The 23439-nt window shown below is 44.5% G+C and overlaps 2 long non-coding RNA genes across 9 annotated transcripts in view; both read left to right on the top strand.

The window, feature by feature from the left end:
* Positions 1-1546: 1546 nt before the first annotated feature.
* LOC121073604 lies at positions 1547-17735 on the top strand. The gene is made up of 3 exons (XR_005821835.1): positions 1547-1686; positions 8751-8805; positions 17525-17735. It is a non-coding gene; the product is annotated as an uncharacterized LOC121073604 (long non-coding RNA).
* A 5090-nt stretch (positions 17736-22825) lies between these two features.
* Positions 22826-23439, top strand: part of LOC121073208 — a 64566-nt gene continuing 63952 nt past the window's right edge. For all 8 annotated transcript variants that reach the window (XR_005821556.1, XR_005821555.1, XR_005821557.1 and 5 more), the window contains exon 1: positions 22826-23370. This is a non-coding gene — a long non-coding RNA (uncharacterized LOC121073208). The remainder of the gene's footprint in view (positions 23371-23439) is intronic.

Raw genomic sequence — 23439 nt, forward strand, 5'->3', positions numbered from 1 at the left:
AGGAAAAGATTCTTAGTGGGCAAGGAATCTGGGAAGTTTTGCTTAATGAAATTGAGTTTTCTCTCTCTCAGAATTTTTGCTTCTTTCTTACAATTTATGAGGTATTAAACACAAGACTCAATTTGTTTTCTATTTCTATGATGGAATTCACCTAATTGAATAAGTAATAAACAAGTTTAAATCAGCCAATTCTTAAAAAAAAAAAAAAAAAAAAAAAAAAAAAAAAAAAAAGACTAAGATGCCTGCAGCAGGTATAAGGTAAACCAATGCTGGTGCAAACATTATATTTTGTAATATCCAGGTGCTAACCAAATCTGGCAGAAGTATGGGAAAAGACAGACTGGGAAAGGTCGAACTTGCTGTTATAGGCAGAGGTTTTTCAAACAACCTTAAACATTTCCCACTCATCAGAAGCTATCAGAAAGTTATTCCATTTTGTGTGTGTGTGTGTTGTTTTACCCTCTTGAAGTCATACTCTATGTCTCCTGATTGTTCCTACAGGGATAATGCAAGGCCCTTCCAGTGAGAGGTGACACTTTGGCAAGGAATGAGAGGGTTTAAGATAATTCACTAATAAACTCTAATAATCAACAGCATTAAGAATTGGAATAAACACATTCAGCCTGTAGTACGCCTTGATCCAAAGGACATACTTACCCATCCTTTGTGTCAGTCAGGGTGTTTCACAGGTGGTAAGGCTGTGGCAAACGCTGAGCACCACTCAGGAAGCACTAAGATGCTGTTTTTCTGCAACAGACTTCCCTACTCTTAGATCTTAGTAACAAAAAGGAATCCTAGAAAGACATAGGGCAGTTCACATAAGAAAAAGAAGAAAAAAAAAAAAAGAGAGAGAATCTGTGCAGTAGACTTGCAGAAAACTATCACGACTAGCATTGGGAGTTCATGGTAATGTAAATATCAATTTGCATGATTAAATTTAAAAACTCACAGCTGCTTGGTTCAGTATAGTTTGTACAGTCGCATTTTGTGTGTGTGTCTTATACTTCTGAGTATATTAGTCAATTTCAGCTAAATCAGATGAGGGGGCCCAGGATTGTAGGACTTGGGATAATTCAATTCCCATGAGGTTTTTGGAACACAACAACTACAGATTGTGCCAAAGTGAAAACTAAGCACTCTGAGAAATTGTATTTGTTCCTTGGTTGTGCATCACTTACAGGATATTCTCAAAAGAAATGAGGAGACCACAGGAAATGCTTTTAAGCTGATATGCCAGAGGCTTAGAGCCGTGTTAGCTTTCTGATATGGGCAAAAGTCGCTTTAGAGTGCTTTGATGGTGTAGCAATGCTACTTGTAAGATGATTTAATCCAAACTTTTCTGTATTGCCTACATTCTTCCTGGTAAAATATCACAAACATGGAGTAAAACAATAGAGCGGTCTCCACTGGAGACATGTATGTAACATTAGAAACCAAGTCCAGGTAGAGCAAAAACCACTACGAAACACTGAAATGAAGTGGAGCACAGCCTTAGTATGGTGAGTCATATCCTCGGTCCTTAAACTGCAGACAGGGAGGTGGGTTGGTCAGTGAGCAGCTACAGCCTTTCTGCAATTGTTCTTATTTATATAATCTGTCCATGTAGGAGCTGAGTCGTAGCTGAAGATCCTTTGAGTCTGTACTGTGCAAACCTGAAAAAAAAACAACAGATTCCACCTTATGGAGGTAAGTACATTCTGCTGTTCATTTATTTATTTATTTTATTTTCATTGCACATGTCACTGTTTCTTCATCCTTTAGTCTACTGCCTCCAGGGAGAAAAGGAAAATATTAAATACCTCATCTTAGGCAAGAGAGAATAATCCAGAGATATTTTCACCTCAGTACGAGCCATTAGAGTTGGTTCTTTCTAGGTAAATAGTATCAGATCCCTCAGGGTATGGGGAAAGACACAGAGAGATTTCAACTGTTGATTGAAAATTGAGCTAAGAACTCCTTTTCCAGCATGGGTGGATTTCAGAGGAGCCAAAGGTTTAAAGGCAAACCAGAGTGAAGCCTGGGGAGCTCATCTGGTCTCCCTGAGGGTAAGAAGCAGGAATAAGGGAAGTGCTGGGGTCGAGCTTTCCAGTGACTCTCCCAGAGGCTGCAAAACTCTGATCTCCAGAAATGGACGAGCAAGCCAGATGTTGAAATTGCAGCAAACCTGCAATAATGGCTGCACGCTGAAGTTTTCTCATAGTGAATGGTGCCTTTACTTTGCTACAGGAGGTGTTTTAGGAAGGCTGTAGAGTGAAACTGAGGGTTGGCTTGACCCTCTACTAGAACTGCAGACTAAGGCTAGAGATGTAAAGGGACTAGATAGCAGAAAGACATGAGGTAGCAAAATTTCCTTGTTTCTCCTACTTCATGACAAAAGAACTCCTGATTGAGAAAAACTTTGTCATGCTGGGAAGGGCCCGATTTGTTCTTTCGGACCTTTCTCATAATTAGCTCAGTTGTTGTCTGCCAGGACCTGGAAAGCTGCTGCTGCTGAAAATGTTGTATTTCTTATGTTCTTCATTACGAGAAACCACAAGCGATGGCAAATCCAACTGTTGGCCAGTCTTTTATCATTATGCAGCATTACGAAAATCTTTTCTCCATTTGGATAGGCCAATGTTGTCATTGATTGCATTGTTCTCTGGCAGTTGGTGCCAGACTTATGATCCTTTAAGCCACATGAAGATTATCTTGGTTTCCTTTCAGCTGCATAATTTGTTTCTTGCCACTCACTGCAAGAACACATTTGGGACTACCTGGCTTTCTACCTTTGAGTATCCCATCAAGGTTGCTTTCTTGTAGGAACTCAGGACATCTTTTATTTATTTATTTATTTATTTTGGTGAAGCCTATGCCATGTGTTCAAACTGATTTAAATCATAGCTGTTGTGCCTGATGGGATGAGGGTCTGAGCAATGCTGTCCCTATTTGCCTGCTGGGTGGGTGGTCACGTTGCGAGGGCTGTGCGTTGCAGATAACTAATCACATCTATTTCCTGACTGAGTGCATTGTATTTAATACTATGTAAGAACAGGAATTGTCAAGACCTAAGGCAAGTTAAAAAATGTTAATAACAGCCAGCCAGTGAGATAGACAACCTGAGAGGGGATCAAGTCTGACCTAATTTAAAGAGACAAGCTGTTGAATATTTTAGGCCCTGTTCTGGTTTTGCAAAAAAAAACCTTTGCAAAAGTATGAGAAGGCTTTACTTTGAAACCTTTGTGCAGCTTTTCTGTGTGCATTGGGGTATGGACCTCATGCGCAATGGGCATTTAAATATTCAGCCACCATGCTGAGCCATCTGGATCTCACAGTGGCTTGCAGTAGCCAACCAACAAGAGAAGATCATTGTGGCATGAATGGGGAGGAAAAAGGAGCTAATGAACATCTAAGGTTTTTAGAACTCTTAATACTCAGTGTATTTTCACATCCAATACATGGGAAAATTATAGAAATGTGCTTTGGGAGGTATTCTCACATCATGATGACATTGTCCTGAGCTGGTGGCCACATCAGGCCCCACAATGAGGTATTTCCTCCATTTCCTTGAAGTTGGAAAGTCTGCAGGCTCCAGGTGATCTATGTTCACTGGTCCAGCAGAAGAGGTTCCTGCAACAATACTGGGGTCAATAGTGGCTCAGCAGGGACACAGGCACACTATTCCCCTGGATCTGTTTGCTTGGAGCAGGTAGTGGGGAGAGAAGAGGGCTTTCTGCTGCTCGCTGCTGCTCTGCTGTGCAGGCTGCGTCAGAGGACCAGAAGTGATACTTCCCCAGCATAACATTTATCCAGTATTAGGAACCTGGGAGACTTGGTGTGATGCATCTTCCATTTTCTGGCAGAATATTATGAGTAAAAATAATCAAACTGTATTTTGTGGCACACCGATGTAACAATGCGATGGCTGATCCATGGCAATATGATGACTCATTTAGTTTGACACTTTGAGTCTTCATACAGCACTATGTGTAAGAAACCAGCAATGGCTGGAACCATCTTGTAATGGTAACACAAGTGTTTCCTTAGGGCCTTCCTGTGTCCACTGGACTTGATCTCTTTTGGGGTTGTTTATGTCTTTAGGGCTCTGGAAAACTTCTGGCAACTTTCTTTTCTGCGGTGGTTAAGCAGATGCATTTATTGCCAGAGGGCAGTAAAATTAAAGAAGTCAATAGCAAATAAAGGCAATCGCTTATCTTCTTTGGCATCTACAAAGAGACTAAAACTGAAATGGACTTTGTGCAGACATAAAATGCACTTTGTGTGATTAAGCTCCTTGTGGTTCTCAAATCAACCTATCATCTCTTCCTAGATGGAATAGAAAGAATCTAGATTACACTTGATTATGTGATGTAATATACCAGATTACAACTGGGCAACCCAGTTTAGAAGATGGTTAAACACACTGAAGCACTTAAAAAAAAATTACCAAATCCAAGGACTTAAAACCTGTGTTTACAGTTAGGTATGTTGCAAAATTGTTAGGAATTGGGAGTTCCCTTTTTCTAGCTGCTGGGTACTGAAAACTTCTGAATATCTGGCAATGGCAAATAGTGAATAAGACAATTTTCTTGAACTGGTGCCTGAAACTACTAAGTCTGTGAGCACTCCCAGGAAACACATCCAAGGATTTATTTGAGAATCAGCACATCATGAGACCCTCTGGGAGCCTTCCTTCAGTCCTTCATAGATTGTGAGGCTCAAGCCAGCTGGATGTAAGTCATTAAAGCTCCTTATTCTATCCATTAGTACATTTATTAATATTTCTCAGTAACCTGGGACACAACATTTTCCATGCCAAGCTTAGGAAAGTTTTCTCTTCCGACTAATTTTGACCTAGGGACAGTTATAATGACCACTGAGTGGAGGAAAAACTTTTCATAAAATCTGTTTGCAGAATCTGTCATCCTGTGCAAAATGGTAGAGGGCTTTCACTTTAGAGATTAAAGTCCTCCACGGAGTTGTTGACTGTAAGGGTATTTAACTTGTCATTGGGCATAGCATTCCTGTCTGAAGCTCATTGATCTATTAGCAGTAAAGCAATGAACTTTTCACAATAGGCCTCAAAAAGAAAAACAAAGAAATGCAAAAAAAGATTCCTTCTGGGACCTGAGGAACTGGATAAACGTGGTGTTAAATTGTCCATATACTCCAGAGATGGGTACCAGTAGAAGACAGCCAACTTAAGCACAAATAATTGCTTTTGGGTAGAAAAACACAATCCAAGTTTTATTCCACACATTTGTACGCACATAGTAATAGATATATTCTTATATAAATATAGATTATATATGCATGTATATATATATTAAAATATAAAAAATATCATATATGTATATACAACCATATGTTTTAACAGTAACATCTGGGACATCAGCAGGAATCTGCAGACTTGCATTTGCAAGGGAACCTGAGGGGAAAAAACCCTAACTATTTGATTCCACCAAGAAAAACGCTTCAGTGCTAAACCCAGCAGGTCATCTAAAATGGTTACATTATTGCTGTTCTAAAAGCAAACAATAAGCAGTGGCTTCTCATCACTTACCATGCTGTAATTTAGCCTTGAGGTCAAAGGTTAAGCATTTTCTTTTCGCTCTTGGACATATGTGAGAAAATTCATTAAGTGGATTTTTTTTTTAATAAAGATCTTTCATTCCTAAGAGGAGTTTATGGAAGAAGCAAACTAGGGGCAGCAGGAAGAGACTCAGAGCCCTGCAGGGTGTACACTGTGCTGCCAAAGTCAATATTGCCTTTCTGTACACAAAACAAGGAACCCTCAGGCTCCAAAAACAAGTACAAGAACTCACTTTCTGAAGGATTCTGTTTTAGCTTTCCATCTGGGATTGTTTTGATTCTTGCATCGCTAGCACTACTGGTATTTGACATTCTCTTCTATCAGATTGGGTATTTGTGGCATTTCTCCACTGATCAGAGGTTATCTCCTTGTCCTCTAGTTCTCTTGTATTGACTCTCATTGAAAGCTCAGTAGGACTCTTGTTGAAGTCTGTCTAGACTGTGCAGGACTGGAGCAGTGGTAAAGAATAGCTGATGTCAAACCATCTAATTGAAGAAGACAAAGCAGCATGGCCAGAGGGGCTGAAGTAAGGATGGGATGGACAGTGGCCCATGGAGACAGTTGAGGAATGGAGAGTGTGCGTTGAATCCCATGCATTTTGAGCTTTGTTGTTCAGAGGACTCTTTTGGGACACCATGGGGCCCAGCTGCTGAAGGTGTGGGTTTATGGGAGGATTGCTAGGCCTCTGGCACCTTGCCCAGCATGAGCTACTCTTGAGGGTGTCTGGTACCTCCAGCTGAGCAACTGATGCCACTGGCATTTAGATTGCAGCCACATTTCCTCCTATGCACAGCAGCATTGATAATGATGAGCAGAAGCTCTTCTTCTTGCCATCTACCTGCCTGCTGCATCCTCCCACAGTCTTCAGCCCTGGGAAGTAGGCTCTCACCAAGTGGGTTTGATCTGAGCATGGTGCAAACGGTGTTTGTCAGAGAGGCCTGTGAAGTGCTGCCAAGCCAGGACAGGGACTCTCTTGTCCTTCCATGCCAAATTCCCCTGTGCATTCGATGTGGCTCCTGGTACAAAGAAAATTCAGAGGACTAAAATACACATCTCTTCTGCCTGTGTCTCCTTCTCGTAATCCTTCTCCAACATTGTGTGTACCTTTCTTCCTCTGCCTCAGCTCAGAACTCCTTGTTCTGCTAGGGCTTCTGCATAGCTGAGGACTTCAAAGAGTCTGCTTAATTTGTGTTTGCACTTCTAAGTACTGAATGAAGGTGTGAGGCAGAAGCAGGTTCTTTCGGAGTATTTGTGTATAAACATGAAAGTTACAACCTTTCTGCTCCTTGCTCCTTTCATCTTTTCAGGCTCAGAGATAAAAATGCAGTTGCGTTTTTGAACTTTACAGAAAGTTTTATTAAAAGAATGACTCAGACTCAGAAGTTCTGCTGAGTTCCTTTTCTCTTTTTCCATTCCTTTCCTTTTTTTCTTCTTTGTTTATTTTTCTTTATATATATCTTTTTTCTTCTGCTTCCGCTGTTGCTTTCTCCTATTTACTCCTTTTCAATCCAGCACTAGTTTCAGGCTATTTTGGTGGATGTCTTGTTGCATTGTTGTTTTGCAGCACATCAGGGATATATAGCTGGGGGCCTCCTTCGTTACAGACCCCAAATCTGTATATTGCATAGCTTGTGCCACCTTTGATATGAGTGAAAATGTGTGGAAAATTTGAGAGTTTCAACATCATGTTGCCAGTTTGCCTCCAGACTGCCATGGGGAGAAGTAGTAAGGATGTCTCTCCATTGACAAAAGAGAAAGCATAGATGACTAACTTCAGTACATAATTTTCAGATTTTTTCCCATATTTTTTGGGGTAGTCAAGCTCAAGAAATCTTTCAACAGGAAGGTGGAAACTGGAGCAGGAGTGAAAATGATGTATCTGTACACGAAGAGAGGTGACTTTGAATGTTCTCATATTATCCAGAAACACAGAAATAACTTCTCTCTCAGGTTCCCAGCACATTCCCAGCTTCTCTTTGTCATTCTTCAAGTAGCTCAGTCTATCTAGACCAGGTTTTATTTCTTATATTGATATCAACTGTAAAGTAGCATTGACAGGTAAAATAGCAACAATAATTTCAAATGTCAGTACTTATATGTCTAGGTTACAGTGCCTGCTAACTCTAACAAAGATGTTAATGCTAAAACCAGAGGTAGGATCAAGGATTCCTGAGTTGTTTTGGGCTTTACCCACTAAATCACCGATGTAGAGCAGTGGTAGATGTGCAGGCCAGTGACATATAATACTTATTTTGCTGAACCTTCCATTCATCCCAATTTTCTTTTCATCTTCCAACCAAAATTTAAGCAATGAGCATCCCAGTTGCCAATGTCTGTCTGCTCTTTGGGAAAAGAGGTAATTAACAGACATCAGGATATCTACGAGTCAATCACTCCAGTGACTTTTAGGATGAACCCCATATGCGGATGTATTCTCTGGGAAGCTTACGTTATTTGCTTGACTTGAGTTTTGTGTCAGCTGGATTCTGATAATTAAACGGATAATGACTTGTACTGGTACAGCTATTTGTCTTCCAGTACTCATTCTTTATAGTGTATTGCCAAAAATTTTCTTCTTCAAAGATTATACAGCACTTAGGTCCTTCAGGTATGCTTTTATATATTTGTTTATGCTGAGAGCCCTAGCTATAATGTAAACTTTCTGTGTTTGAAACAAAGCTTACTGAACTCCATTACAATGACTTCATTGGTTGACTTCAAGCATTTTGTTTGTATGTGGAGAAAAGACCAGAACAAACAAACAACAACAACAAAATAGTCTGCAAAGTGAATAGCTCTTTTTTTGTTGTTTTGTTTTGTTTTTTGTTTTGTTATTGCTAACATGACATTCACCCTCAGCCATCTCTAGTTTCCTGAGACTTAGATACTGTCCACACTTGATTGGACTGGGCCACGGATGTAGGGTATCAGGTGGAATTTGCAGCACTTTCCTTTTAATAAATGTTTTAATGAGGATTTTCCTTCTTCAAGTTTTATCCACTGCCTTGGCACAAAAGTGCAATGCAAGCTTTCTTTTGAAGTCCACTAGGATTTCCTTAAATTTATGGTCAGATAGTTGCAAGCAATGAAATTATCATCTCCCATGTGAGAGGAGACAGCTTCCTGCACAGACCATTTCCAGCAAAGGTTGCTTAAGATAAACCTTTTTATTTTGCAGTGCAAGATGCTGGAAGCACAGTAGCTTTGAATTTCTTCAGTTCAGCTAAAGGTAGGTAAGTTCTTTAAATATGTATTAGTATCATCATAAATTCAACATACATTAATATAAAAAGTGCTTGTTGGTTACTTGAAACCTCTGACCCTCCCTTTGCTAGCCAGTGATACAGAACCCTTAGAAATCGGAGTTTGTTGGTGAAAGTAATGCTCTTCAGATGTTTCTTCCCATTCATTTTTCTGAATTCCTCACACTGCACTTTGCTGAAAATCTTCTCTGTGGCCTCTGGGGTTTGAGGCAGGCAGGATCTGTAAGCCTGTAAGCCAGTGTGATGCTCAGCTGAGATACTCCCATCCCTCACGAAGTCCACCTCTTCACTGACCTCAGTCAGCATATGGACAGCAGCCACCCACACATGGCACATTAGAGGATTAAGACCTTAATGACATTTTTTGAATGCCACTATTAAAAAGGGACTTCCATCCTGTAGAACACTTAAAAAATAACATTTGTAAAAATGCTTCCTGAGCAGCATATTCCCTTCAACATTATCTCATATATTTGTATGCTAATAAGAATTCTTTTCTTCTCAGCCTCTGCTTGAACATTTCAACACTGGATTTATGATTCCATGCTTTGTGCTGTCAAGATTTTACTGATATTTAGAAAAATAGTATCTCAATAATTAATTGCAGATAAATTATTGACAAAACAGCAGCAGATGCAAAGGAAGAGTGCTCTGTATCTAAGAGAGGCTTTTCAAGCAGACACATTTGTAATATCACATATATATACTTTTAATATTCACTTTTCTGAAATAAATCCATGGTTATCTAGCATTTGTTGCTTCATGTGATATCACAAACTACTGTGAAAAATTAGCATTTTGTCTCAAAATATATCCTTAACTAATATACATATCTGTTAGTAATACCTCCCAAGAGTAAAATATACTAATGTATCCAGACTATACTTCTGTGAAAAAAGTCCTGCATGTTTAGGAAGCATAGCTTTGCTAACAAAGAAACTGTCAAGTCAACTACAGACTCTGAAATTTTCTGCTTGTTTAAAAATGCTCATAGTCTGAAATGTTCAAATACTGTTAGTAAGAGCACTGGAGTTAATTAGTTATATAGTGTTGTGGTTTAGCCCGGCTGGCAGTCAAACACCACACAGCCGTTCGCTCACCCTCCCCCCTCCCTCTCCGGGATGGGGGAGAGAAACGGGAAAGTGAAGCCTGTGAGTTGAGATAAAGACAGTTTATTAAGACAGGGAAAAGAATAACAACAATAATAATAATAATAATAGTATTAATAGTAATAATGTGTACGAAATAAGTGATGCACAATGCAATTGCTCACCACCCGTTGACCGATGCCCAGCCTATCCCCGAGCAGCAGGCCACACCTCCACCCCGGCTAGCCACCCCTATATATTGTTCAGCATGACATCAGATGGTATGGAATACCCCTTTGGCCAGTTTGGGTCAGCTGTCCTGGGTCTGTCCCCTCCCAGCTTCTGCTGCATCCCTAGCCTGCTCGCTAGCAGGACAGAGAGAGGCTGAAAAGTCCTTGGCTTGGTGTAAGCACTGCTCTACAACAATTAAAACATCAGCATGTTATCAGCGCTCTTCTCATTCTAATCCAAAACATAGCACCCTGCCAGCTACTAGGAGGAAAATTAACTCTGTCCTAACTGAAACCAGGACAGATATCCACCCCTTATTCCATACCATTTATGTCATGCTCAGGTTACACTCTTTCCAATACTTTCTAATTAATCACCATTTTCATCTATGATATATAGCAACCATGGTAGCGATGACATACAGTGTTATATGATAATTAACATATTATAATTCAACTCATGGGCTATTCTCACCCAGTATTAGGTCCCCTTGAGGTACACACCGGACCTCCCCATTCTCTTGCATTACCCACCAAGTGCATCCAGGTCCCCGAGCAAAAGCAATCCCACGAATGGGCTTGCCTTTTCCTGAGGCGGGAGTAGCCCAGACTGTCTTACCCAGCATGTTTCTTACGTGCACTACAGGAACTTTATCCCCTTCTACAGTGCGTAACAGGTTTGATTGGGCAGGTCCAGCTCGGTTGGCAGATCCTCTAGTATTGACTAACCAGGTGGCCTTTGCCAGATGTGTTTCCCAATTTTTGAATGTCCCAGCACCCATTGCTTTCAGTGTAGTCTTTAACAGTCCATTGTATCGTTCAACTTTCCCGGAGGCTGGTGCATGATAAGGGATGTGATACACCCACTCAATACCATGTTCTTTGGCCCAAGTGTCTATAAGGTTGTTTCGGAAATGAGTCCCATTGTCTGACTCAATTCTTTCTGGGGTGCCATGTCGCCATAGGACTTGCTTTTCAAGGCCCAGGATAGTGTTCCGGGCGGTGGCATGGGGCACAGGATATGTTTCCAGCCATCCGGTGGTTGCTTCCACCATTGTAAGTACGTGGCGCTTGCCGTTGCGGGTTTGGGGGAGTGTGATGTAATCAATCTGCCAGGCCTCTCCATATTTGTATTTCAGCCATCGTCCTCCATACCAGAGAGGCTTTGACCGTTTGGCTTGTTTAATTGCAGCACATGTTTCACAATCATGAATAACCTGTGCTATAGTGTCCATGGTCAGGTCCACCCCTCGGTCACGAGCCCATCTGTATGTTGCATCTCTACCTTGATGGCCTGAGGTGTCATGGGCCCATCGGGCTATAAATAATTCACCTTTATGTTGCCAGTCCAGGTCCACCTGAGCCACTTCAATCTTAGCAGCCTGATCCACCTGCTGGTTGTTTTGATGTTCTTCAGTAGCCCGATTCTTGGGCACATGAGCATCTACATGGCGTACCTTTACAACCAGGTTCTCTACCCGGGCAGCAATATCTTGCCACAATGCAGCAGCCCAGATGGGTTTGCCCCGGCGTTCCCAGTTGTTCTGCTTCCATTGTTGTAGCCACCCCCACAGGGCATTTGCTACCATCCATGAATCAGTATAGAGATAGAGAACTGGCCACTTTTCTCGTTCAGCAATATCTAAGGCCAGCTGAACGGCTTTCACTTCTGCAAACTGACTCGATTCACCTTCTCCCTCAGCAGCTTCTGCAACTCGTCGTGTAGGACTCCATACAGCAGCTTTCCATCTCCGATGCTTTCCCACAATACGACAGGACCCATCAGTGAACAGGGCATATTTCTTCTCATTTTCTGGTAGCTTGTTGTACAGTGGGGCTTCTTCAGCACGGACTACCTCCTCCTCTGACGATATCCCAAAGTACTTGCCTTCTGGCCAGTCCATAATCACTTCCAGGATTCCTGGGCGACTGGGGTTTCCTATTCGAGCCCGCTGAGTAATCAGTGCAACCCACTTGCTCCATGTAGCATCAGTTGCATGATGTGTAGAGGGGACCCTTCCTCTGAACATCCAACCCAGTACCGGCAGTCGGGGTGCCAGGAGGAGCTGCGCTTCAGTACCGACCACTTCCGAAGCAGATCGAACTCCCTCATATGCTGCCAATATCTCCTTTTCGGTTGGAGTATAGCGGGCCTCAGATCCTCTGTATCCCCGACTCCAAAACCCCAGGGGTCGACCTCGAGTTTCCCCAGGTTCTTTCTGCCAGAGGCTCCAGGTGGGGCCATTCTCCCCGGCTGCGGTGTAGAGCACATTCTTTACATCTGGTCCTGTTCGGACTGGCCCAAGGGCTACTGCATGAACTATTTCTTGTTTAATTTGTTCAAAGGCTTGTCGTTGCTCAGGGCCCCATTCAAAAGCATTCTTCTTACGAGTTACTTGGTAGAGCGGGTTTACAATCAGACTGTAATTTGGAATATGCATTCTCCAAAACCCCACGACACCTAGGAAAGTTTGTGTTTCCTTCTTGCTAGTTGGTGGAGACATAGCTGTTATTTTGTTGATCACATCCATTGGAATTTGACGACGTCCATCTTGCCATTTTATTCCTAAAAACTGGATCTCTCGTGCAGGTCCTTTAACTTTATTTTGTTTTATGGCAAAACCGGCCTTCAGAAGGATTTGGACTATTTTCTTCCCTTTCTCGAAAACTTCCTCTGCAGTGTCACCCCACACAATGATGTCATCGATGTACTGCAGGTGTTCAGGAGCCTCCCCCTGCTCCAGCGCAGACTGGATCAGACCATGGCAAATGGTAGGGCTATGTTTCCACCCCTGGGGCAGCCGATTCCAAGTATATTGGACTCCCCTCCAAGTGAAAGCAAACTGTGGCCTGCACTCTGCTGCTAGAGGGATGGAGAAAAATGCATTAGCAATATCAATTGTGGCATACCACTTGGCTGCCTTTGATTCCAGTTCGTACTGGAGTTCTAGCATGTCCGGCACTGCAGCACTCAGTGGTGGCGTGACTTCGTTCAGGCCACGATAGTCCACTGTTAGTCTCCACTCACCATTGGACTTTCGCACTGGCCATATGGGACTATTAAAAGGTGAATGGGTCTTGCTGATCACTCCTTGGCTCTCCAGTTGACGAATTAGCTCGTGGATGGGAATCAGGGAGTCTCGGTTGGTGCGATATTGCCGCCGGTGCACAGTTGTGGTAGCGATTGGCACTTGCTGTTCTTCAACCCTCAGCAACCCCACAACAGAAGGGTCCTCTGAGAGACCGGGCAAGGTAGACAACTGTTTAATGTCCTCTGTCTCTAAGGCAGCTATGCCAAAAGCCCAGCGGAACCCTTTTGGGTCCTTGAAATATCCTCTTCTAAGATAGTCTATGCCAAGGATGCACGGAGCATCCGGGCCAGTCACAATACGGTGCTTTTGCCACTCATTTCCGGTTAGACTCACTTCAGCTTCCAATACAGTTAACTGCTGGGATCCCCCTGTCACGCCATAAATACAGATGGGCTCTGGCCCTTTACAGCTGGATGGCATTAGAGTACATTGTGCACCGGTGTCTACTAGAGCCTTATACTTCTGTGCGTCAGACGTGCCAGGCCATCGAATCCACACAGTCCAATAAACTCGGTTGTCCCTTTCCTCCCCCTGGCTGGAGGCAGGGCCCCTCTAGTCCTGGTCAGAATCTTCATTTCTGTGTTTAAAAGACTGCCTGCTAAAAGTTGGAGCAGCAAACTTTTCAGAGAACCCCTTTCTCCCGATTGTTTTCTTTTGCAACTCACGTACCCGTGCCTCTAGGGTCTCAGTAGATTTTCCATCCCATTTTCTCATGTCCTCTCCATGGTCACGTAGGTAAAACCACAGGGTGGTGCGGGGTGTGTACCCACCATATTGTCTTCTTTGCACGGATGCACGTTTACCCCTAATAGCTGAGACGCTGGTTTGTACAGGTGGGGAAGAAAATACACTCTCTTTAAGTTGCTGGACCTCTTCAAAAAGTTTCTCCAAAGTATTCTCTTTTAGTTGGTGGCCACTGGTTTGTTCAGGTGGGGGGGAAGATAAATTCTCTTTAAGTTGGTGGAACTCTTCAGAGAGTTTCTCCACAGCCGAGACGCAGGCCTGTAGGGAAGAGGAGAGATTTCCTTCGTACTCCCGGAGTTGTTTAGCCATGTCACCCACTGTGGGATCTTCACCGTTTTTCCAGGTTATTATTGCCAATGTGCTGGCCCATGTTGATGGTGCATTCCGTACAAACTTCCGCCATATGGGTCGAGTACACTGGACTTCATCTGGATCTGTGGATGTTTGTGCATCGTTTAAGTCCTTATAAATTACTTCCCGTACGGCTAATTCCCTCAGGTACTGAATTCCCTTCTCCATGGTGGTCCACTTGACTGGTACACATACAAGTTCTTCCTTGTAGGGATACCTTCCCTTCACAGCTAACAGGAGACGCCTCCAGAGGCTGTGAGATCGTGCTCCATCTCCAATTGCTTTGTCAATGCTTGCATCTCTAGCAAGGGATCCCAACCGCTTGGCTTCCCTGCCCTCTAATTTCACACCATTGGCTCCAGTGTCCCAGCACCGGAGCAGCCAGGTGACAAGCTGTTCACCTATACAGCGACCAAAATCTTTTCGCACATCTCGTAGCTCACGCTGGTATAGGGTTCGGGTAGTTACTGTTGACTTACTGACATCCTCATCCTCATCTTCATCCTCCTGCACACTTGATGGCCCAGCCTCGTCTTCTCCAGACCCAGACTTAGCAGAAGACTTTCTGCGTTCTAAACGACCTGCGTCTCTATACCACTTTTTCACCTTTTCTACAGGGGCAACTTGCACTGCTACAGCTCGCCTCTCCGACCCAGCCACAGGGTCTGCCACAGGGATTGGAATACCCTCTGCAGGGTCAACTTGCACTGCTACAGTTCGTTTCTCCGACCCAGCCACAGGGTCTGCCACAGGGGTTGGAGTACCCTCTGCAGGGGCAACTTGCACTGCTACAGTTCGTTTCTCTGACCCAGCCACAGGGTCTGCTACAGGGGTTGGAGTACCCTCTGCAGGGGCAACTTGCACTGCTACAGTTCGTTTCTCTGACCCAGCCACAGGAGTGGGAATGGCTGCGGGAGCTGGAGCCGGAATGGCTGCGGGAGCTGGAGCCGGAACGGCTGCGGGAGCTGGAACGGCTGCGGGAGCTGGAGCCGGGACAGCTGCGGGAGCTGGAGCCAGAACGGCTGCGGGAGCTGGAGCCGGGACGGCTGCGGGAGCTGGAACGGCTGCGGGAGCTGGAATGGCTGCGGGAGCTGGAGCCGGGACAGCTGCGGGAGCTGGAGCCGGAACGGCTGCGGGAGCTGGAGCCGGGACAGCTGCGGGAGCTGGAGCCGGAACGGCTGCGGGAGCTGGAGCCGGAACGGCTGCGGGAGCTGGAGCTGGGACGGCTGCGGGAGCTGGAGCTGGAGTGGCTGCAGGAGCCGGGACTGGAACGGCCGCAGGGTCTGTCACTAGGTTGATAGTAGCATCAATTGCAGCTCGATAGGCACAAGCCAGACCCCAGCACGCCACAGTGATTTGTGTCACTTTGGAACTGCCAGAGTCATGACACCTTTTTTTCAAGCATTCTACCAGTTTTTTAGGATTTTGCAGTTGTTCAGGGGTGAATGTCCAAAACACTGGAGGTGCCCACTGCCCTAGAAACCTGCCCATATCCTCCCACACTCCCTGCCACTCGCAAATATCCCGCCTCAAGACAGATCTCCGGATGAGATTCCTAAGTAGTTGTTTAACCTTAAACAAAACCTGAAGCGCATTCAGGAGACATAACAACAAGAACATGCTGGTCTGAGTATCCCAAGGATATTCAACATCTTGGAGAGCTACCGTAACTAGCTCGGGGGATAAGAGGGTGGTGAAGGAGGAAGGGAGAGTGAACAGGTAGGAAAAAATATCTTCCCCTGTCCCCTCCAGAGACTGACTCCCTGATGAAAAAAGGCAATAGGTGTAATTGCTAATAGTTTCTGAGATATGGTTTCCGAAGTATAGAGTCGACGACAGTGCTGAGTACAAATACCAGGTTAGAGTCATGACCAGATACTTCATCATTTCATAAGCCATCGTTACACCACACAGTACCATAACAATCTTAAACCAGGGCCCGGAAAGGGTAAACAGCACGACAGGGAGCACATACAGAAAGTAACTTGCTATAAAACTCAATTTGGGAAACAGGCACAGCAGACTTGAGATTAAGGCAATCAACATTGTGACTAGCAACTATTAAGCAGGTCGAATGCTTATACCAATTTTAGTTTAACACACTCTGGTCAAATCTGTCGATATCTCAACCCTTCGTGCCCCACGTTGGGCGCCAAATGGGCTGTTGTGGTTTAGCCCGGCTGGCAGTCAAACACCACACAGCCGTTCGCTCACCCTCCCCCCTCCCTCTCCGGGATGGGGGAGAGAAACGGGAAAGTGAAGCCTGTGAGTTGAGATAAAGACAGTTTATTAAGACAGGGAAAAGAATAACAACAATAATAATAATAATAATAGTATTAATAGTAATAATGTGTACGAAATAAGTGATGCACAATGCAATTGCTCACCACCCGTTGACCGATGCCCAGCCTATCCCCGAGCAGCCGGCCACACCTCCACCCCGGCTAGCCACCCCTATATATTGTTCAGCATGACATCAGATGGTATGGAATACCCCTTTGGCCAGTTTGGGTCAGCTGTCCTGGGTCTGTCCCCTCCCAGCTTCTGCTGCATCCCTAGCCTGCTCGCTAGCAGGACAGAGAGAGGCTGAAAAGTCCTTGGCTTGGTGTAAGCACTGCTCTACAACAATTAAAACATCAGCATGTTATCAGCGCTCTTCTCATTCTAATCCAAAACATAGCACCCTGCCAGCTACTAGGAGGAAAATTAACTCTGTCCTAACTGAAACCAGGACATATAGTTAATTCAAGAATGTTACTGAAACTTCAGTGCCAGCTGATAGAGTCTTCAACCAAAGTTTTCAGTCCCTTTTCTGAGCTCACTGAGTTCCCGTGCATCTCTAAACCTCAATATCTGGATACACAGTCTTAGCCTGAAGTAATGCGAGGTATGCTGAATCCTTGTAAGCCACAGATGCAAGGAACGATTCAGGCTGGAAGGGACCTCTGGAGGTCATTCAGTCCATCCTCCTACCCAAAACAGGATCAACACCAAATGCAGGTCAGGTTGCTCAGGGATTTGGGCTGAGGGTGGAGAGTCCATAGACTCTCTGGTCCATTGTTTCAGTGCTTAACCTCTTTCCTGGTGATGATTTTTATTCCATGTCTTTGTGATTGCTGTCCCCCATCCTTTCATTATGTTTCTACAGGAGGAGCTTGGCTTCTTTTCCATAATCTCCTTTCAGGTACTAGAAGACAACAAACATCTCCTTAGCTTTCTCACCCCCAGTCTGAACATCCCCAGTGCTTTCAGCATCTCTGCATGCAGCATGTGCTTCAGCACCCAATCATGCTGATGGCCTTTGGCTGGGCTCTCCCCAGGATGTCAGCAAACCATGTTGCATCTTATTGGTGCCATCAGCTATGAGTGAGGACATTTACTGTGGCTCAAGTGACAAACAGGTGTGGTAATCTTTGATAACTTTTGGTATGTTTGAGCTCTGAGCAATGTTGGCCAGATCCAGAAACATGCATCATTTTTTTCCAGATCTCCAAATAAGTCTACATCAATATAAGCTGTTCTCTGCTCTTTCACATCTCTTCAGAAAAATGGCTTTGAAGGGCTAAGTGTGGCAGACAGTCTTCCTCTTTAACGTGACTGTAAAATATTTAAGAGTTTAGACCAAGGAAGTAATTTCAAGGCCTAGTTCAACATTACAGCTCTCCTCTTGAAAAGTCAGTCTTCAAAGAGCTGCTCCAAGGCCCAGGGATGCCAAAAAGAGTATTCCCATTGACTTTTGCCCACTTTGCTTTCTCTTCTAAAAACAATCCAATTTTCAGCTAAGCTATCAACTACATTTGGCATAAAACATGGACCAATTTCACATCTCAGCTACCTCAAGGAGCCTGGTTTTTATGCTGTGATTCATGAAAACAGAAGCTCAGCCATGGAGTCCTCTCTCCTTGAGGCAGCTGAGAAACTGGCTGGATGGCAGGCCCAGAAATACATTACATAATATCAAGCACTGTCAAGGCCATTAGGAACAGACAAATCCTGAATACTGTTTTGAGAGAAATTCAAAGCAAGACTCTACAGTAGCTAAGAATATTTGTTTGCAACACAAAATTATGATTGGACGCATGTTAATTTTTCTTCACCAAAATGCAAGCTTTTATACAAACATGTTTTTCCTAGGAAAAGTATTCATTAAAGTATTTGAATCTTCAAAACATGCGAGTCATTCTATCTATAAGAAGGTAAAAAACAGCAAAATACTCTGACTATTTTCTTACTGAAAAAAATCAATGAAATTGAAACTACCTCAGTATGCGTGTATTGACTTTTATTCCTTACACTGATTTAACTGCAAAGGCCTGTTAAAATAGACATTAAAGTATCTACCAAGGAGTTCACTTAGCTCTGTAAAAGCATAGAGTACTTAGAATAGAATATAAGAAAATGATAGAAAATACAGGTTTATGATGTAATTTGTGATGGAAGTGTAATGGGGGCTCATTGTACTGAATACTGCTGAAGAGAAAACACCTTGGACTTTGACTGGAGAGAGAACAGGATGAAAGACAAAGTTTTATTGCACTTTTGCCCAAATAGAGGGGGAATAACTGAGTCATGCCAGAAATTTGAATTGGTACTGACTATAAAAGCCAGATCTGAGTCCTAATCTGATGTCTTCATGCTAAAAGAGTCTTTCTTTGTGCTACACAGAGAGAGGGGAATAAGCTATATTCCAAATAACCTCTGGACTATGTACTTGAATTAAGGAACATAAAGGAGCAAGCAGCACCATGTAAGCAGCTGTGGACTGGCATGAAGATAGATGGTGTCTGGGACGAGACGGGGCGAAAAGAAGAGAAGAAGCAAAAGGTTTTTTCCATTGCGGTGAGTCACGTAAAGCAGGGAAACACACATAAACTGAAGATTTTTTTCCTTTGTTTTTCAACAGCCATAAAGAAGCTGTCTTAGCAGCCGCACAATTAAAGTAACCCAGGCTCCTCTTGTGCACAGGGAGTAATTGTTTCTTGCCTGCAGAAGGAAATGCACACACCTGCATGCACACACACATACACACACAGACTTAAAAATGGTTTAAAAATGTCATATTTGACTTCCTGGCCAGTTTCACAATTCTCTTCAAAAATAGCTCTCATGGCTGCAGGCTGGCAGAGCTGCTCCTGCCCTGATTTAAATGGCAAAACTCAATTAGAGTTTGAATCTGTTGCACTGAAATGGAATTGTCTCTTGCAGGCAGAGCTCTGTCATGGACGTGGCGTCGGGAGCTGTGGAGGCCGTGCCTGTGGGGAGGGTAGGTTGTGGGGTCTCAGTTCCTTGGGGCAGGGATTTCCTATCTGCTGTTGCTCTGGAAAAGGAGCTCCATTGCTGTTCTCCACGCATGTGCAAGGACCTACTGCTTCTTGCAGGCTTTTGCTGTCCAAACGCCTCCATGCCTAAGGACACCTGCTGGGCCCGGGGGTGGCAAGGGCTGTGCGCTTGGCTCTGTTCATGAGGACAATCACCTTTTGCTCAGCCTCTTGGGCTTTGAGCAAACCTACTCCATCCTCCAGGCTCTTTCCCTCAGGTTTAAGGATTTCGCTTTTCCTCTTGCAGTCTGGAAATATTTGTGAGGATCTTGGCTGGGCTGGAGCTTAGGCAAGGACAAAATGTTTGCCTTTCTCTTGGCAGGTTAGCCATGGGAGGCTTCCCAGTCCCTCCCTGTATCCCACTGCAGTCCCATATCTCCCCTTGCTGTCCTACAGTAGGCTGTTTCCAGACACTTCAATGCTGCCTCTGCTCCTGATAGCCTTGAGCTGGCCTCAGCATTTTTCTCATCAGCGTGCACTGAGATGTATGCAGAAATCACTGACTGCCCCCCTGCCTCACTTATCTGGGGTCTCAGTCCAAGCCTTGGTTTCCATTTGCTCCATAAGTCATCTGTGTTAAGCTGCTCCTCATAAATAGCAGCTTCCAGCATGTCATCTGTAACTTGTATTTGTGTGCAAGAGGGAGAAAACAGGTCTAATTTACATCAATGCAGCTGGCTCCTCTGATCTGCCACCTGGAGACTTGGCTGACTGGGAATGTGTCTGCAGAGGGGCCAGACTTTTGTTTCCTCCAGCTGCTCCAGTCTCTGCACTGGTCACCTGCTGGCAGAGGGCAAACATACCCCTTGACCTCAACCCTCAGGGACCTGCTGGACAGTTTTAGTGGATGCTGTGGACTGCAAGAAGGATGCACGTGTCCTAGCAGTGCAGCAGTTCCAGTGATCCTCTTGCCAGATGTGCAGTGCAAAAGTTGAAGTGTATTTACAGAGGCATGCCCTGCCCTGTGGTTATGGTCTGTCTGTCCTTTGAGGATGTTAGAGCTTTAACTCTCCTCACTGCAGGCTTCTGCTGCTCTTGTGTGACTGGCCAGATGTATGCGCATGGTCTGAGTCAAGGTGCTGTTTTATGGTGCTTGGGTTGCCCAGTCATCGACATGGGGTGGTTAAAATTCTTACACTGGGGCAGGCCAAGAGATTTTGACAAACTTTGACAGTTAATGCAATGATGCTCTCTAACCAGTGCTCCAAGGAGATGGTCCAGGGACTTTTAGCTTCTACTCAGGGCATTTATTTATTTATTTATTTCAGGTTGGCATTTTTTTTTGGCACCAAAGAAAAGAGCAGTAAGTAAAGGAAAGAGTTTGGAAACAATGCCATATATGTGCAAGACCGATTAGCAAGGCAAGAGATGTGGCTGTGCAGCAGGCTTTCTCAGGAGAGAATTCACATCAAGACTATTGGGTGTCTGTGACACTTTCAAAGGTACCGGGAAAAACCCATCAACGACAAAGCTGTAATGCTGTCAGCAGCTGCCTGACGTACCTGGGGCTGTGTACATCCCTCAGTGAACGTCAGAGCTCCTCTGTGAGGAGGGAAGATCATTCTCACTGGAACAAACCCCACTGAGATGAGATTTTCCCAGGAACGACTCACCACTGTGCTGTCCCAGACTGGTCAGTGAGAAGTGGGCAAATTTTTATTTTTATTTTTCCCATGCAGAATTCAGTGCACGTTTTCATTGGAAGTGCCCTGCAGCCTTCCTGCTGCTGTCTGACCTTCTAGCCAGGTCACCTCTGCCAGAAATTAACCCAAACCTCGAGGTGTGGCGAGATCTCCTGAAGGCCCTGAAAGAGTCAGATGGGATGGATGAACCCAGTGTGGTATTTTCTCTCTTTGTATACTCCCGGAACCCAAAACTGGTTACAAGAAGGAGAGCGGACTGGCCAGGAGCACAAAAAATGAAACAAGGCCCTCACCGATGTCCAGTCCTACGTGACAGACATGCCCAGTTGTGTGTCCAGCCCTTCTCAGGGATGTGCCCAGATCCCAGACCCAGTGTCCCTCCTTGGCCAGGGCAGGGCGTGAATGATCATAGCAAAAAGGCAAAAATCCCTAAGAACCGAGGTGTCTGGAAAGATCTCCTCAGAAAAATCATCTGAGCTATGGTGGCAGAAGCGTGAAGATGAAGGCCCTGCCCTGTTCCTGCTCAGGCTGTGGCTACTGCAGTGACTGAAGCACCAGGGAGACACCCAAGGGTGTGATAGGGCACTGGTGAGAATGGGGACAAGGATCAGACCCAGGAGGGACTGTTCCTGGTCATGCACCGCAGATGCCAGCCACGTAGTGGGCTCTGCCCACAGCCAAAGCGTTAATGATCTGGAGGAGGAGCTAAAATGAAACCTTTGTCTATTCTGAGGTTCTTTAGAAAAATGCAAACAACTTGAAAACCAGGGCAAACACTTAACATACGGCATGTTTCCCTGTCTGTGAAGCGTATCGTCCCCTGGGCAGGTCTACTGCCTGCTCTACTGTCCCACGCCAGCTCATTTTTCCAGCTAATGCTGTGAGGGGACATCCTGGTTCCCAAACCAAGCTGCATGGAGAGGTGGGAGCAGCTGGAGGTGGCTGGGGAGTGGAGATTTCAGGGAGGACGGGTGCCACCAGCAAGCAGACAGCAGTGGCGGCTGGTTCAGAAGGACCAGGTCAGGAGAAATCCATCGCTGAGAGGACTGGTGTGTGGTGGGGCTGCCTGAGTGCAGCCACAGAGCCCTCTTGTGTTGTCTGCGGGGCTGCAGACCAGCCAGAAGAGCAGTCTTTCACTTTTGCAGCACCAAGGAGGGTAAAAAATTATTGGCTTAGCTTTTATTTTATTTTTTTCTTTTCCTGTGAAGTTTTCAGCCTGTGAGTGTATTTAGAGGGCAAGAATGACAGGAATGAAATGATCCAAGTTCCCCTCATTTGTGGGAGTGGGGAACGTGCTTTGCCCATCTTCCAAGGACCCGTACATCAGGAGGAGGGATTTGCACTGGAGCTGTTCCCATGGTGTTACCTGTTATTAATTCCCAGAAAATAATTCGGCTTCTTGCCAGAAACCCAAGCTTCAGTAACTTATTGCTTCAGCCAAAAGAAATCTATAAAGAATTGGTTTTCTTACAAAAATTCCGTTCATATTTTTCCTGTGGAAAACAAACACTTTTTTTCTAAAAGGAAAGGGAAAAAAAACACCCTTTGGCTGAACTGTCTAATCTCTGAAGACTAAAAGTTCAGGCGGCCTTTCTCTGGGCAACACGAGACCCACAACAGGCTGTTCCACCCAACATTTTGTATTCTGACCTTCGTGATCTTTGCTACAAAAGGAAAAATTGTTAGTGGAGAAGAGGAAAGCAGAGAAGGTTTTACCAGCCACCTTTTTCTTTTGTAAAGCAGGAGTTATCTTTAATCCCTTCTGTAGTGCTCTAAGCTATTCCCCTGCTCCTGCAGAACACCAAAGTATCTGCCCAAGTTTAAGGCTGCAAATAACCCTCCTCACTGCATTATCCCTTTAAGGGACTGCATTATTCCCTTTAAGGGAAGCCACCTTAGACATGAGGGCTTTTTGTAGTGAAGGCTGTTGAAGTTCCAGCGAGTCGTGCTCCAGCGAAGTCCCCAGACACACAATGCAATCTTCTCCTGACATTCATCAACCATTGTATAAGTCTCAAGGAATCACAACCAGCTTAAAGATCAGAGGATTTTTCTTTACAATGGCACAGGTATGCTTCTGTCTCTTTTTTCTAATGGTTTCAAAAAATGTAAAGCCAGAAAGGAGTATTAGATCATTT

This window comes from Cygnus olor, chromosome 7, assembly GCF_009769625.2.
Source record: "Cygnus olor isolate bCygOlo1 chromosome 7, bCygOlo1.pri.v2, whole genome shotgun sequence".
Taxonomy (NCBI): domain Eukaryota; kingdom Metazoa; phylum Chordata; class Aves; order Anseriformes; family Anatidae; genus Cygnus; species Cygnus olor.